This window comes from Nyctibius grandis, chromosome Z (assembly GCF_013368605.1).
Source record: "Nyctibius grandis isolate bNycGra1 chromosome Z, bNycGra1.pri, whole genome shotgun sequence".
NCBI classification, from domain to species: Eukaryota; Metazoa; Chordata; class Aves; order Nyctibiiformes; family Nyctibiidae; genus Nyctibius; species Nyctibius grandis.
In genome coordinates this window covers 46,896,923-46,914,622 of record NC_090695.1, presented here as the reverse complement: position 1 = coordinate 46,914,622, position 17,700 = coordinate 46,896,923, and the positions used below count along the sequence as shown (strand labels likewise).

At 39.9% G+C, this 17,700-nt stretch overlaps 1 protein-coding gene across 2 annotated transcripts in view; it reads right to left on the bottom strand.

Moving 5' to 3' along the window:
• Positions 1-17,700, bottom strand: part of NTRK2 (neurotrophic receptor tyrosine kinase 2) — a 212,837-nt gene that overhangs the window by 90,639 nt on the left and 104,498 nt on the right. The gene's annotated exons all lie outside the window — the stretch shown is intronic.

The window sequence follows — 17,700 nt, the reverse complement described above, 5'->3', positions numbered from 1 at the left end:
CTAACAGTGAGATCAGCACAGGTAACATCTGAACTCTTGCCATCTAACCCTGCCATTTGAATTCCACATTACATCTCCACTTTACAACCAGTATTCAAAGAAAACCAGAATCACCATTTAGCAGTGACAACATCTTGCCTAATCTCCCCACTGAAGAGCCAGCAGAGATCACACATCACATTTCACTTCATTCTCCATCCATGTTAACCAGGGTTTTTGGGGTGGCATTCACATCTTCTAATTGTAACAATCAAAAGACAATGCTAGAAACAGATGGAAAAATTCACCCTCTGGAAGTGCCTATCCTGGAACAGCATCCTCAGATGACACCTGTGTTCCTGCAAGCAGCAGTGACAGGTGGGGCAAATGTCCCCCCAAAGAAGTGGCAGCAGAGAGGACCTTGAGGATAATGAAAACCTGTGTTTACTTCAAGTTGCCAGTCACCCCATTGCAAAATGTTGGAGCCCCAGATTGAGTTTTAGGTTGGACAGAAGGAACAGTGCAGAGGCAAGACAGAGCTGAGTAACCTGCCACACAGATGGCATCTGTGTCTGCAGGAGAGACAGGGGATGCAGAGAGAGAGAGAGAGAATGGGGACCAGCAGCAGGTTCTGTAGACACATCACTGAGGACATGATAAAAGATGGGCAGGATCCACCATAGCACACACACAATTAAGGAACAAGATGAGAACTAGGACAGTCCCAGACACGGCAGCCAAGAAAGGACAGCTTTAGAGAAAAGAAACTCTTACTCTTTTGTGGCCCACTGTATCGTTAACAAAAACACTGTATCATTACATGGCATGGCTCACAGGAATAAAACTTAAATAATTCGGCATATGGCTATTTAACCCTACCTTTAGAGACTCAAGTGTACCCCCACCCCTGTTCTGCTTTCCTTTCTCCCCAGTTGGTTTAATGGTGCATGAGGGAAATGTTCTCATCATTTGAAAAGGTACTTCCTCCTCTAGCCTGAAACATTAGAGGTAATTTTTCAAATACCTTGCACTTCACTGGAAAGTCACTGTTGACAAATGTAAGTGAAGCCTAGATCTCTGCAATTTATCAAGTGAAATACTAATACCAACGCTGGTTTTGTCATTACTGATCACCCAGATCCTCAGAAGATTGATTCTACTAGGAAAGATGCCAGGATTAAGAGTTTTTGGTGAAGATTTCTCTAATGAAGTGCAGAGCCTAACAAACTGTGGGAAAGGATCCCTCAGATGGCACACAAGATACTTACATGAAGTCACAACACATTTTTCAGGTGCATGGGAGCTGTGTGCAGTGGCATTAGAGTGCAAACACATTTAAAACTACATTCAATTTTTTGTAGACATCATCGTTATGTCTCTAAACTTTACGAATGTCAAGCTGATAGCTCCAAAAAGCAGGCTGACAAATACACATTTTCTTGGGAAAATAAAGTCCTTTTATACTAATATAGCTTTAGTCTGAGGGTCAAATCCTTTCTCTTACAGCAAATGGGCAAATTCTCTTGGCCCTGTAATTTAATAGAGGCATGTCTGTAAGTCCTTTTCAGCCCTGCTGTTCTCTGCTGCACAGGAAGAGGCTCTTTTGTCATTGTTTGCTTCCACCACACATGTGGTGATGGCAAGGAAAAGTGACCATTACACATTTCTACATGTTAAAGCGGGATAATGAAAAGAAACTCATTCTGTTCATCAAATCATTTCTGCACTACTCCAAGATGCAGTTTTGTACTGTGAACTATTTTTTCAATCAGTATAAACCTCAAAGTGCTGCAGGTGAAAAGTAGACAATTGTTCCATAAATCTATTTACTCAATTAGGCTAACTGGTAAAAAACAGTCTTCCGTGTGGTATGAAGCAGGCTCCAAGTGTATTCAGCTTGCTAATGTAGGTGAGGAAAAGCTGAAAAATGAGGGGATTTCTGAAGCAATTCCTGGCAGTATGAAACAATTTAAGAAAAATTCAACTCTGGGAACTTTGTACTGTGTCACTTAGTGATCCCTCTCACTTATTAGCAAGTAATCAGCTCATGCAGTGGTCTTCAGAAGTAGTTTTTTGGGTTCAAAAATCTTATTTCCTGTATATTTCTTCTCTAATTAAAACACTGAGAACTCAACAGTTGTGCGTATCAGAGCCAGTTGAGCTCACACCCTTTCAGACTTCTCCTTTGCTGGGACCTTTTCAGCAACGCGAGCAAACTGGTACATAAACTGTTTCCACACTTGCTTATTTGCCAGACTATCCACTTACCATAAAGTTACATTTCATTTTTTGAATGCACTAAGCCACATTACAATTATAGGCCAGCACTGCAGTTGGCTATGGCTGATACTCTAGTAATGCAAAATCATTTTCTGGGATGCAAGATGAGGCCATCACCTGTACTGGCAAGAAGCTAGAGTTGCCCTTTTCTGAATATGCACTGAGCTCAAATTGAAAGGCAATTTCTTGAAGCGCCTTGAAGTGCGGTTTCATCCAGATGAAATGGGGTCAATGAATTACTTGTCGAAGGCAGAATTAATATGATAATTACCCTCAGTCACCTATTAGTGATTCTGGTTTTTATAAAATCTGCTGTTTGTTTTGCACCTGAAATCTGAAAATTTTAGACAAAATGTCATTGGCAGGAGTGAAAATCATGTGTTGTCAATAGCCATTAGCTATTGCCAATAGCTGACTCACAGTCAGGCTGAGCTTTTAAGAAAACTCCAGAGGCCTTCTTCACCTTCAAATGTGCTGCCCAATACCCTCACTTGATTTCATTTTTAGACCATATTTCCTATCTTAAGAAGATAGAAGCCAGAGACAGATGAGAAATGGTAGCCTGCCTTGGAGAAGAAACATGACAGCTATACACTACAGGGCTAAATTTCTCCTCTGATGTCAAGCTAAAAACCTGTTCATTCTGCATCACCTAGGCCCAAGAAAAATCCCTTCTGTGTACAAAAAACAGTAGCTCTCTGAAAAAGTGGCGACATGTAAGAAAACCAATTATATCTGAAATGGACAAGCTATAATAAAGCCAAAATACCTCTCACACCTAGGCTGTGAATGATCTTTGGCACATGGTACAGGGACACGCAGAAACAGCAAACTTCTCTTACTGCACATCCCACAGAAAACTGGAGACAACCAAACAGTACTGGGATGGGGTCATGGTTTACCTTCACTAGTCCCAGCACCCCTCCCTGAAATATTACCCACTTGTGTGCTACCTCTTGAACAGGGCATCTCTGTACAGTCTTTGACCTTGGTGGTGTCAACAAACGTGAGTTTCTTTAGGTTTAGAAATAAAACTTAATAAAACTAACTATTTTCAAGGTGTGCTGTTATTTCTGGCCTGAAGAAGGAGTTTGATCATTATAAAATACATCCTTTCCTGCTGCTCCCATCACCATCAGAATTAATGCAGTTTTAACATGCACGCTACCAAGACTTATCTACACTGCTGTTTCTTGGGGTTACCTTTTGCTTTGCATTATTTCAGACTTCTGCTAATACTTAGGTAGTTGGCTGTGGCATCACATCTGACTACCGGCTGCCACTAGAATAATCCACATGATATTCCCATGTATCGAAGTACAGAAAGAGTCCCAAAGTGAATAATAGCATGACTCAGCTAAGCAGGCTCAGGCAAAAAATAAAAAGGAGAGGCTCTCAAATGCAGAAGCAGAAGAACATATGGGTTTTGTTTGCACCTGGCATGGCCTTGCAAGCACAAATACTCACACTTTAGATGGTCACAAACAAGCACTGTGTTCGTCTACTTCTCCCTCCACCTACTGTGTCAAATATATAAGCAGTCTACATGTTTGCTCTCCAAGCTCTAACAAAATCTCCTGGAGGCTACAATGCACTGCATCCTCCTCGCAACACACTTCTGTGCATTGCACATCACTCCAATTATCCCTGAAGTCACTACTAATGGGTCAGGCACACTGGGAAACAATAGGAGTAATAATTACAAAAAAAAACAGCCGATTTTAGCTTTGTGGTTGGAGCTGTGTAGTTACAAGGATGCATCTCCTTAGTCAAGTGTTATGAGGCAGCTCAGGCAAAAAGGATTGTTTATAGAGATCATTTTGTGCTGTGATGCCTTAATAATCATGGCTCCTTCCATAAAAAATGATGCTGACTGCTAGGAATATTTCTCAACTGACCTTGCACTAACATTGGCTCCTCTTACTTCCTTTGGGAACAAGGACCAGACTGTGCCTGGACATGGTAAGAGCACACCATCAAGTCAAAAGCAGGACAGTGAGTGCATGTCACATCAGTTAGCATCATGTCTGCTGAATTTTGAGGCCATACTGAATCTTCTCTCTTTTTCCTTTTGGGAGGGTGTATTTTTTCACTAGTTAAATACCTTGTTCTGAAAAAGCAATTACACAAGATTTCCCATGAGACTCCCATATTTGCTGTAGATGCTAAGTTCTTTTCTGCATGATCAAAAGGTAAGTTTTATGCTTCAGGAAGAGCAGATATTCAATTTTTCCTGTTATCAAACCAAGATCCAACTTCCTTACCAGAACAGACATCTTTTTAGCTTAACTCTTGAATCGCTACCTTATCTTTCACTCCCTCTGGAAGACAACTCATCAATGACAGCTTGGCACACTTTTTTCCTAAGGTGCTATAAGCTTTGAATATTCCTTTGCATTCCTAAGTCCAACAACTGTATGCAACTGTGATATCAAATCATGTTTATGCAATTCTATTAGACTGGATAAGAGAGCCCAGCATAACAGAAAGTAATGAAATTATAGAAACATTATTTTATATTATTGGTCTCTTAAAATGCTGCACGCTGAATACAGGGAATTGAATTAAAAGGCACAAACAGAACACAAGGAAAAAAAATCAAAGCTGGTTGACTAAGCTTGCCAAAGAGAAAACAGTTTAGTCTCACTTTGCTTGGTGTAGCGGTTCAAAGTAAAGTCAGATTCTTCTGCAGATCTAGAGTGGGCTTATTAAAATGACGGTCTTTGCAGCTGCTGATGCTTTTAATGAGGGAAAGCTCAAGGTAAGGTGCTCCTTTGCTTTCTCAGCAGTTCAGCTGTGCGGAGCAATAGCATTTCTTGCCTCTCCTCACCTTCTAACCGACCCTTCCTGTCTCATATCCCCATCCCTGCCAGCTCCCCAGAAAACAGCCATTAGTCTTAGTCTTAGTGAAGTCATCTCAATAGTCACTGTCACACTCAGCTGCAAAATGAGTATTACAGGGTTAATCCTCCTTTGTTTGTGGTGGGGAAAACACAAGAATAAGATCACCCCAAGCAACATTATTCTCTCGTCCATTCTGCTGAAGCACACTGCTTTTCATAGCTCAAACAGTGCATGTCCTTCTATCCCGGTGCAGCACACTGAGCCAAAAACGACATTGTAGACATTAAGCCTGTGACTCAGAAAACTGCGACTTGCCAGGCTTGGGTGTTTAGAAGATAAATAATTTCACATCTTCTGACAGGTATCATTAATCTGTTTAACTGATTTGCACCCACCAGTGCTTGTTTAAGCTTGTACTCTGTTGCTTCTTGATATATGAGATGAGAAAAACTTTCTGACACTGCCCAAGAAGTTCAGTTCCCATACAAGAGCATGCTCCTGGGAAGTCAGGGAAACCAGAATGAAGAGCTGGAGAACTTCCCCACACCTAGCAGACAAATGCCACTGTACCCTGTCAGCATGCATTTCTAACAATCTCTGAAATACAGAAGGAAGGGGGCTCCTTGGAAGTCTCTTGCAGGAGTAAGTGGCTGAAAATAAACATTTAAACTCAAGAAGCAGCCCTTAGGAATCTGTTCACTTACAATCACTGCAAAACAAGGTGGAGACATTTGTTTGGAAATCATGACGAAGCCACACCACTTTGACGTAATGTTTCATTTGGATGATCGAGAATCCAAGGTTGTTTGCTTTTGTTTTCATGTGAAAAAACAATGTTTTGTCATTCCTCATTTGTAGCAGCTTCACAAGAACACAAAATTGCATTGTTATCACTGTATATTGCTTTCATACAGAGCAAATAAGTTACACTGCTGGATTATTTTCTTTCCTACATAGAATAACTTAAGTAATGCATACCTTTGAGTCTAATGAAAAAACAGGTACGTTATTCAGCTTTACAGTACTAAATTTTCAGTGTTGCTACATGTCAAAAGGTCAGTCACACTGACTTAAATGCCTTTCCCCTAAAATGCATATTCCTCTTGCTGGAAACTTATTTCAAATGCCTAACTCGTCTAGAGAGCAACAAACACGCAATCTGGGTAATTTCCACTGAAATGACTGCACACAGATTTTAGCCACTCAGGTATTTCATCAGGCCTTTTTGTTGTGGCTTTGAATCTAAGAGCCACAGCTGCATACTTGTTTGCTTTGGTTTTATTCTGGAGCGTGATTCTGAAAGAATCCCAGTCAGTTCCTTTCAGCTGGCTGTCTTCTCACAACCTCGTCTATACTCCCCTGTATGCATGCATTCCCACATCCCTTTACACACAAGCCTAGAGCATTCCAGAGGTCACAGTTTCTGCAAGGGAGGTTTCCAAACAGGGAGTGCTCCCTAGGTTAACCTAAGGGACCCCTTTATAGCACAAGTCACTCCTTGAAACCAGCATTCTACAGGACACAGGGACAACGACACAAGTATCTAGGTCTGGGACAGACTGGCAAAGCAGTTCACCCAAGAAACCTCCTTTGTAGTACTAAAAAACCCTGTAGGAAAAAGGATGAGATCTTTAATACATAGTACTGTCTGCGCAGGACGAAAGGTGCATGACCTGCCTCTGCCCTGGCCTCACTCCAGGGCCAGCTCTGCCCCAGGATGCCATCAGTGAAGCCTCAGCCTGCAGCACAAAGGCTGCTGATTTCTTTCTCCTTTCAGCCAAAATGGGAGGCATTTGTATAACAGATCTCACAACCGCAATCTGGGACACATCTTCAAACTCTTAAGCACCATAACCAATAAATCCTCACAGCTCGTCCTTGGTGAGGTACATGCTACTATTATTCCCAATTTGGAGGCAACAGGAGGAGCTCTGTGCAACTCGCTGATTTGCCCAGCACTGCAGGTGGGATCTTTGTCAAGGTCACGACCAGGACCTGGGAGGGACTGCCAGCCCCAGCTGTCGAACCACGGAGTCCTTCAGGACTTATAGCCCTCCTTCAGCTGTAGGATAAATGGTGGCTGTACAGCTGCCCGCTACTTCGTGGACACGTCTGCAGTATCTGCAGCTCAGATGATGTGCCCTGTCATAAAGAATGAGGAATTTGGAGCCCTTCATTATTGGTAGTCAAATGAAACACAGACCTGAGACAAAAATCTAGCAGGGATGTAGTGTATTAATCAATATGAAAATTTGAGCCAGAGAAGTAAGGATACAAGGCAGCAGAAAATGTGAAAGAAGGAAAGAAAAAAATGATTTATCTTTTTTAATATAGATCACTAAGACCATTCATTATAGCCACCTGTAGGTTTGGATATCTCAGAAACGTGGGTAAAATTACAATCCTTCAAAAATACTACAGTGAAAAATTACTTCAATAAGAACAAAGATCAGCTGGAATGCGCTTGTTGGCATCAAGCAAAAAAGAATAATTCACCCAAAATTAAATCCTTGTTGCCTTTCATTTAATTTAAAAACTATTTAATTAACAATCGCTTCCCTCCACACTTCTCACAAATAATCTAAGCATTAGCATTCCCATTCCTAGTGCTGGGAATGAGGTCCTCTGTTGCCTGGAAGATAAATACAATGTGGACAGAAGCAACACAGGTTTCCACATGCTGCTTTGCCAGTCAGTCTTTATCTGAGAGAGCAGCAAAGCTATTTGGAGCAGTCAACTTGAATAATTTTCCAAATTCTGTTTAGTTAGACATGGTTAGATGATATGGCAGATACGCTAGATTGTGGAGAAATGCTCCCTGATATTAAACTTATATTTGTTGCTTTTAACAAAAAGCATTACTAATGAAACTATTTCCCTTCTTTAAATCCCCTCCTGATTATTTTTTGGGAGTACAGAAATACTATCTACAGGCCTGTCCCATCCAAGCAAATCAGCTGAAAACATGACATGGAAAAATCTAGAAATACTCAGAGACCTGAGGAAAAAATATAGAATTGGGATTTCTTTTATCCTAAACAGAGGTCTGAGGAGGTACATGAGGATAGCCTTCCAATGCAAGGGAACAATCTTTATTTCATGCTTATGCTGGATAGGAATGAAAAGTTGAATGACAAAAGTGCATCAAGAAAGACTGAGGTAAAATGTTAGGAAAACATCCTCAGGCACTGGAATTGCTAATACAAGACTCAGAAATCTCCACTTCTGGAGATCTCGAAGCCACATCAGGAAAATACGTGTTGGAAAAGATACAGGTATAGCTGATACAGGCTTAGGACAGGGAATAATCTCCCATGTCCCCTTTCAGCCCTAAACTTCCACAATGACAAAAAGGTAGACCTTGAGTGGTCTTACAGAAAACACTTTGGGCTCTTCAAATGTTGATTTATGTCTATTCAGAACTGAATGAAGCCTGTAGCTCAACAAATACATAGCATATATCCAAAAAACTACACACATTTTAATGCATTAGCAGGTTACATTTCCAGGCTGCAGAATCAAGATAGGTTTAGGTGAGGTGAGAAGCACACCAGTGATGTATGAATCCACAGTCTACAGTGGGTTATTCTACTAGAACAAATATTTTAATTGCATTCTTTACATACAATTTATTTCAGTGGGTTTTTCCCCCTTAATTGTTTCTGAAAAGTTTTCACTAGTGGAAGTGTTAACTGCATCACACTATAACACAAAGTCTTGTATCAGTTCTCAGGTTTTATGAGTGGAAGACTCTTATAGGCCCCTAAATCTGCATACATTATGAAGTCAACACTGTCCTCTGTTGAAATATACCTCTCAAATTTGTACTCAACAAGCATTCCAGCATAATAGCTTTCAATTATTTTTTCATTTACAGTCGCACTAGCTATCCTTAAACGTGACAATCTCCAAAAGAAGCAAAACTACATTATTACACATAATCAACCCAAACATCATGCTCAAATTGTAAACAACATCTGCAGAAATCTGGTTTTGCTGTTTACTCAGCTCTCACTGAGATGATCCTGCAGCCCAACTAAAGCTTTCTTTGACTTGGACTGGCTTCTCTTCATCTCCTAACATTCCCCATCCTTGAAAAGATTTTAAAAACAAAATTCAAAGGCCCACCTACACCTGAAGAGGAGGGCATAGGAAGATGGTGAACTAACACTCCACCATCTATTTCTTGTCAAGTAGTTCACCCTCTCCTTGAGTAAACAGGCTTTGGGTCCTGATGGCCCAAATTTTGCATGGGCTTGCGAGGCAGTATCTGGTGTTTGGAAGAGGGCTGCTGGAAGGGCAGGAGGCTTCAGCACAGAAGACAGGCTACCTATCTAAAACTGGCACTCTGAGCACAAACCAAGAGATAGCTTACTTTCCTTCCTGAGCATCAATGCCTGACATTTTATTCCAATTTATATTACACTACTTAGCAACAATGAGACTGATTCCTTTTGTGTCTCTGCCCCAGCAGCCATTTCCACGGCTTTCTCTACAGCCCCTCTCCCTAGAGCACCCAGCAACTATACACCTCCATGGCCTTCAAACAGAGATCACAGCCCCTGCTCAGAAAACTTTGCTGGCCTGCAAGAGACTGGCCAGAACCTTCTTTTGGGAAAATTTTTGGTGCTCAGCAATCATGTGTCGCTAGAAATTCTTGTGATACACAGCTGAAGCATCTGCCATGTTATCCAATGTGGAACAGCCTTAGCAACAGACTCACTCTAGCATCTGGTGGTTTTGTGCACCTTTAAGAAATCATAAAGAAAAGAAAAGCAATCGCTTTCCATTAATCACTTTCCATTTCCACGGTTATAGACTTCTGGTTCATGCTCAGTTAGGTCTTTTGGGACATTGTTTAAAAAACAATGTGCCTTTGGAGATGGGAGGGAGCTGAACAGACTGTTTGGAGGAATATCCCTGCCAATACAGCTTCAGATCAAAGATGCAGAATTGCCTCCGAACAACACCTTCTTCCTCCAAGCATGATTTCTAAGGCAGTTAAGACTTACATACTTAAAACTCTCTTCAAATGCAGATCTAAAAAGTGGAGCATATAACATTCATGGATAGAAAGGCAACATATCAAATTTCTGTCCCAGCAGCATCACTCAGAAGCTATGAGATTAGCCAAACAAATTGACTGACTTGACTCTAGATGTTGATTCTCTACTGCCACTTGCAGACACCTCCTCCTCCCTGCCACATGATGCCTCATCTGCTGGAGGTTCCTCCTGTCACCTTTCTCCTGCCAGCTTTCCTTGAAATTGGCTCTGTAGGAAGCAGGAAAATGCCCCACAGTCAAAGCTATTTGCACCATATCAGCTAGCTCAGTCATTCCAGAAGTGGCCACACTACAAACCAAGTGCTGACAGTTTTGCTACAGCAGATTTGGAAATGGACGCTTTAATTGTGAAACTGGTCACAAAACTAGTCACAAAACCACAATGAAGTTTTGCTAAAATACTGGAAGCATTACTGTTTCTATTCTGCAGGGCTCTAAATAAAGCAGTGTTCCTCTTTTTTCAGGATGCTGCACATATTTTCATAAATTACTTCTGCTTCTTCTAGTACTTCTGAATACTTCAAGTATTCTCCCCTACGTTTTTTTTCTGATGTGCCTCTTCTGCTTATTTACTCACTTCCTCCTCTACGAAGACTTTTTACTCTCTCTTTTAAACTGATTCTCTCTTGACCAGCTGGTTCATCTATCCTCTCTTTTCTAACATCTCCCTGGATTTAACTCTACTGCTTCCTATCACCTTGCAATATTCAGTGCCCATTGTCCACATGGCCTCCTGTGATGTTGTAATTTATATGTTAGCATTAAATAGCATTAGTACTTCTTAAAGTCATGTATTTTAGGGTGACATTCATTTATTCTCAGTGTAACTTCCTCTTTTACCAAAAATTCAGTCATGGATGTTTCTTAGCAACAGATTTATCAGAACAGATTTGCATGGAAATCAAATACTCTCAAGAAGGAACTGCTAAAGGAAGCTGATAACATAGCCTTATTCCTGACCACCATTAGAAGCAAGTACTACAAAGCAGAATAAAATGGTTTTGTAATTCTGTATGAATCTAATGAACATGTGTAGAACACTAGCACCAACCACACTAGCACCAAACACACTAGCACCAACCACATAAACTTCCCTAATTAGTGTATCTATGAGTTGATCTGCAAAAATAATCTTCTTGCCTTCAGAGACCACAAAACAAACCAAACCATGCACAGCCACAATCCTCTCTTGCACTGGACTAGATTCAAAATTGGAGTCTGCAATGGTCACATATAAATAGGTCTCAAAGGACCAGACTGCAAAAGGAAGACATGTGCACTTCCCACAAACAATGCACACCCTCACTTCAAGCACACCAATACTAAATAACCAAGAATTGGACTTCAGTGCAGGAACATAATCACTTAGTATTTCATTCTCTGGAGTCCCCGCATTTATACCATAATTCCAGTAAACTGAAAGTTTTTCATTTTCACAATCTTTAGAAAGATTCCCTTTCCCCCCGAAGATTTTTCTACACCTTATTTGACTTTGCCAGATGAGATATTTTTTTTTTTTACTGAAAGTAGAGTGCTAAGCTTCAACTAGCTAGTTCATCAAAAATGTAAAGAAATAGAAATTTGGGGATACGGTGAAAGAGTGAAACCAAATGGGAAGCATGAAATCCTATGAACAGAAAAAGTGAAACAGCAATATTGAAGTCTAATTCCCTTCATCTTAATATCAACAAAGAGGAATTTATTAAATTGACAATAGCACAAAATCCCTATGAATGACAGTGGAATCAGGACTGCTGTCTATGTATTAAGAATGATGACAACCTTTTTGGCAAATGAAGTCTTTTGCTGCTGTGGCACTTAGCTGTGTTACTGAAAGGCAGCATCTATAATATATGGCTGCACATGAATTATGTTAGGAATGGGTTAAAGTAATAGATCTTTATTATTCCCAAGAGGCAATGCCAAAAAGGTAATTGCCCATATTTGTACCACTACATTATAGAGAATGACAGTTTCATGTCTTCCTAATGTTTAACTGAAAATCTATAGAATCCATTTCTCTTTCTTGCTGAGAATTAATATAGGACCAGAACCTGAAATTCCAACTCTAGTCACGCTCAGACAAAACTCCCACTGAAGTCAGTGGGAGTTTTGCCAGGGAGAGGATTAAAGACGATACTATTTGCTGCATGCTACCAGAAAAGTAAAAGCTACGGAGCTAGGTTTTCATTATGGTGCTGCTTGGATTATCAAAATTAGGAAGATTTAGGTCTTTCACCTTTCATTCACGCAGTAACGTGGACTTGCAGAGGAGAGATGGATGTGAGGCAGACAAGCTAGCTTGCCGGAGAGCACCTAATGCTGGGCTGGGAGCCCGCAGAAGTGAATCCCTCCTGCAGTATCTCCCTTCCCTCCTCCTCTTTAAGGCCCAACAAGAAGCAGGAAAGGGGCAAAGAAGCAACCCTGGATCCTTAGCAAACATCACTAGTTGAAGGCAGTGCAGCACGCTCATCATCACAAAAAACCTACTGAAGCCATCCACAGTATCTGTGCAGTTCCAGCACTGGGAGCATGCCTGGGTGCACACCCCTTTGGGAGGGTTTAACTGGGCTCTGCGCCACAGAGATAAGACACCTCAGAAGAGAGATGGCAGGAAGCGGTCAACACATAACAGCTTCATTAGGCTTCCGCTGGGGGCAGCTGGAGCACACCAGTAACCAGAGGAGCCCGTTATCCCTAGGGAGGTACCTGGCTCTGCAGGGAGGGGATGCCACTCTGCCTCGGGGTCCTCAGGTTTTGCTGGCTGCTCCCTTCACTTGGTCATGTTACCTTAGATGGATACAGAAACTCATTTTAAAACAGTATGTGGTTCATCGACTGAGTGGTTGGGATGGCTTTGTTCTCCAATAGAATTTGGTTTCTTAAGACAGTACCAACTTTTCTTACTTTACCAGCCAATTTCTCCATGTTTTCATGATGTGGTTGCAAAACCCAAGGAATGAAGATATGACAACTTGAAACAGCTAAGTTACCTAACCAGCCTGCAAAATGAAGCAAAAATTAAGTCCTGAGCTACTCACTCATTTACATTTTTATAAGAAAGCAATAACGTAGGATCTCACTACAGATGTCATTTTTAAAATGAAACTTCATTTTCAAGAATATGATTACAACAGATCTCTGACGTTTTGTATCACTAGCAATGTCATCTGGCACCAACTTAATTTCAAATTGCCAAGCAATTATTGCTAAAAAAATAACTAATATTCACACCCAGGGATATTTCTTATAAAGCTTAAAGGAAAAATATATGTTTAGGGACCACCATCACTTGCAAAACAAAGATCAATACAGAACTAATGATTCAAACACCAGCAGAGAGACACTAGGGTCCTGAATTTAAAATAAGCTAGCCATGTTGAATTAAATTCCCTTATTTGTGTTCTAAAGAAAGTTTAAAAGTATACACCATACATAAACTCATTCAATACTAGTAGTAAAAAATGAGATTACTTTATTCACTCTGTTAGTAACACATGACTAAAACTGTAATATATAGCACTATTTTACACCTACATAATCTCCTAAAAGATCATTTTGTAGAAAAAATGAAACTACAGATAAATACGAATCTTACACAGAATCTGGTTATTATAGATTAAACAGCACAAAAACCTTACAGTCTTGGAATTAAGATTGCATTGCTTCATTTTGTTGGCATTTCCTTTTTATGTTAAAAGTCTGGCAAGACCTGAGATGTTTACTCCTACAAACGTTCACAGACAGTGAATTTCAAGCTTTAAAATTTACCATTCCCAAATAGTAGGGACTAGTAGTACTTACAAGTGGCAAATACTTAAGTTGGTCTCTTAGCTGATGTGAATTGGTTAAAGGATCTGACTCATACCTTTCTCAAGTCTCTACTGAGTTTGAGTTCCTCATGGTTTTGCATCCCATACAGATATATTCACTGCTGGACAGATTGATCTGTTAGCATTTTACAGTCACGTGGCATAAACGTAGTAAACTCAATGCAAGGAAAGACATGGGAGAATCAGGCTGCACAAGCTGTGCACTTGCAATTGTGATGTGTAGGCAGCAATGACAAAAAGTTTCAGAATGCTAAAGAAACCAGTCACACATTACTCAGGGACAATTTAATGTGGTACACTAACAGACCCCCCTAGAATCCTGAAGCAGATAAAATTACTTCAGTAAGAGAAGGATGTTACTCCAGACAGGACCACACATGCATGCACAAATTCTCCTGTCCTTAACTGCAGTGATGACAAAAATCTCAAGACGAATAAAAGCCTCTGATTGATTTTATAGAGGAATACAGTGCTGTGCTCTATCATCTGGGGTGAGAGCCAGGGCTCTGGTGTAACGAGACAAGCATCTGCACAGGCTCTTTGCATCCTGAAACATGCAGATGGAATTCCTTATGAATGTAGCAAGTTAAAATTACATTTATATTCTGTATTAAACAAATAAATCTCACAGTAGCCTGATTTATGGCACCCGAAGCAAGACCTGCATGTCTCCAAATGGTGAAAAAAAACCATCAGGAGTTTTTTGGAATTTCCACTCCCCTCCTAGAGATGATCAAACCCTTTGTAATTAGACTGATGACAGGATAACTCAGTCTCTCTGCCATCAGTCCTCAACGTTTCTGCTTCGTCTGCCAAACACTGCCCTTTCCTGGCACAAGGATCTGTCCCCTGACAATAACTGATCATGTAGGCCATCTACAAATCACTAGTAGTTACAGTTGCTCTCACCATGGGCAAAGCTCAGACCGGAACCCAGCAGCAAAAAATGTTAGTGGCCCACAGTTAGGAACAATTGCCCCCATGACAGCAGTCTGAGTTATCCTGACATTTAACAGAAGTGAACCAACTTCTTATGACTATGCATTAGTTAGGTACAAGTACACCACAAATCTCTGACATGGCTAGCCCTATTGACCTTCACTCTGGGACCATCTGGGGCAGAAAAGTGTGAGCTAATTTATAAGCTCTGACTTCAGCATCATGCTAGGTCTCATGAGGAAGCATTAAAATTGGTTACATATCATGTGTTTTTAGAAAAAGAAAGGGGAATTATGGTTTAGGCAGCAAGGTCTATGCTGGGATGTCGGCTGGAGTAAAGACATTACAAAAACTCAGCATGGGCGGACAATGAACTGAAAGAAACACTATCCAGCCCTCGGATAATGGTTTATACAGAACTAGCTGTTTTCTTGGATCATGTTCCCTGAGGCAGGGATGACGCTTCTGTTCCTGAGGCATCATTGACCTCCATGCTGTAGACGCTGAAACTGTGCTAAAACCCTTCCAGGGCAAAACGTGGTGACTCTTCAGTAGGATCATGCTAGTCATCAAGAAACTGCACAACCAATTGCCCATCTGGCTGCAAAGAGTTTCACCACTTTCTGTTCTCTAACTTCTCATACCTAATATTAGCTATTAAGAGTTATTGAGGAAATATGATCTGTGGTGTCATCGGTATGTGGTTCCCAACACACACTTGCATGTTTTCCTTTTGCATTATCAGCTCTCTTGGGAAGGTATCATGGCTAGAACAGCCAGTTGAATACTCTGCTTCTTCTGGATGTGTAAATAGCACAGCAATGCCATGTGGGAAGAATAAATGCAGATATGAAAGACATTGCCACATGCATATTCGAAGTTATTCCAAGACACTATTTGGGATTTTATAGTTTACAGTTGCAAAGTATTAGGGAACGATACCTGAAGTTTGTTACGACGAAAAATGAAGACACAATAATGGCATCATAAGATGGCATAATGGGAACAAACTATGAATTTGGAAACTACAGTAGAAAAGCAAACTGCATAAATAAAACAAACAAGTGTTTTTTAAACAACTGTTTTTCAACTACCAGAGCAAGCCGTTCATGTTAAACGCAGTATCAACCTGTGCACCATACGAGAACTCTAATCCAAATTCATTTTCATCTCTCTTTCAAATGCACCTTTCTATTCTCTTCACCCACTTTTGTCTTTTATTACGCACCATGAACTGCAGTTGTACGTTTTGAGGGGATTATTTTAGTTGAAACTCCATTCTCTGCTTATAGACCTTAATGACTTCTGGCTCCTTTATTGTTAACTCTGCTCTGATGATGAAAGTTCTACAGCTCTGGATAGTAACTCGGAAGCCAAACAAAACATTATCCTTTACATCTAAAGTATCTGTCACCTTCAACAAATTAGCTAGAGAACACTTGTTTTAGAAACCTGCACACTATATTTGCTTTTTATAGGTAAAACACATTGCCAAAAAAGTCTTTCAGTAGAATTATCTAAACACCAGAAACCAGAATTTTGTAACTTTTTGCAACCATTCTCATGAAACTACAAAATACAAAGAACTGCTTATTATGTGCTCTGTATTTTTGCTTTAGATTACTGACATAATATAGGAAGAAACATCAATTACTCAACCTGAAAGGTGATCTTTAAATTCATTTTACTTTTAAAATAGTAACAGAATTGTAAGTAACCTATAATATTAACTTTTTATTCTTGCAGTACATTAATGAAGAAATTAGATGGAAATAACAATTTCTCAAGATACAAATATCCAATACATGCTGTTTGTATTTCTTCCTCATTTAAAAGAATAAAATAGAGACTTCTACAAGAATACTGTTAAGTTACAATTCATGTTCATTAAAAAATGAACTCTCGTTTGCATTTTTACACTAATTTGGATTATCAAGAACATTAAGACTTTATGTTATTTCTTATCCTGTTGACTTCTAATTTCCTGGGCAGTGTAAATGGCTATTTTCACTTTTGCCTTTACTCATCTTCATTTTTTAATTATTCTCCCTAGGTAATAACTTCTTGCTTTGCTGAGGCTGCAAAACCTGTATTAGAGTATTTCAATGGCAAGGTTGCTACCACTCTAAAAAAACATCCAATACATCACAATTCTAATATGTTCTTCTACCTGGTAAAGCATTTTCATGAATATAACATTTTATATTGTTTGAATACTTTCTTTGAAATAATTGTATCTACCAGCTTAATCAATATCACAATTTACCTGTAATAGCAAGTTTAGAAAAAGAATGGACCTTGAGTTTGTTTCTTCTAGATAGTAAGGATACCTCAAATTAGTTCCAAAAGCATATTTTAAATGGATGATGATAAAATCATATGTGTAAAATATACTACATGACATCACAATTGTGCCAATAGGTGAAAAATTTGAAATTCCCAATGGGCATACAAAGCAGATTTGGTACAATGCTCAGTGATGCACTGAGCTCCCAGAAGAGAAAAATGTGACCAAACATTTCAGAAGCAAGAAAATGAACATGTAATGTAATATCCGCATCTGCTATAGGCCAAATACAGCAATCAAATTCATGGGAAAATATGACATGCCCTAGTAAAAAGCAAAAAAGGGAAAAACTTGGGCTTAGACTGTGACATAATCATTTCAACATTCTTGTGTACTCTGTTTCATTAGGTCTGTCAAGAAACCCAGATAGTCCAGGCTAACAAACAGAAGTTCCAAAGCAAAACACACCCTTC